We start from the raw sequence: 369 nt of genomic DNA, 5'->3' as shown, positions 1-369 counted from the left end.
AAGAGAAATGGTCCGCCCTCGCCTTTCTGGTCCTCCTCCCCAGAAGTGAACACTGTTACTGGCTGGGGATTCCTCCTTCCAGACCTTTTTCTCTCTTTATACAGATGTATGGCTGTCCCTATGTGTGGATATTTACTTTTGTTTTTACAAAAACAGGATTGATACAATAGTTTTGTTCTGGAACTTCGGGACAAAGTTACTATGTATTTTAGCCATCTCTCCATGTCTTTATAGTGAACCTCTGACAATATGACCTAAGATCACATTAGCTTTTGAGGCCTAAAAGCCATGCTTCTTTGGTGTATAAACTGCTGTTAAGCCCCGTATGGTGGGTTTAGGAGACTTAAATTCTCTGGGCAAGATAACGTC

The sequence above is a fragment of the Rhinolophus hipposideros genome (genome assembly GCF_964194185.1).
Source record: "Rhinolophus hipposideros genome assembly, chromosome: 11".
NCBI classification, from domain to species: Eukaryota; Metazoa; Chordata; class Mammalia; order Chiroptera; family Rhinolophidae; genus Rhinolophus; species Rhinolophus hipposideros.
Note: the sequence above shows the minus strand (reverse complement) of the source record.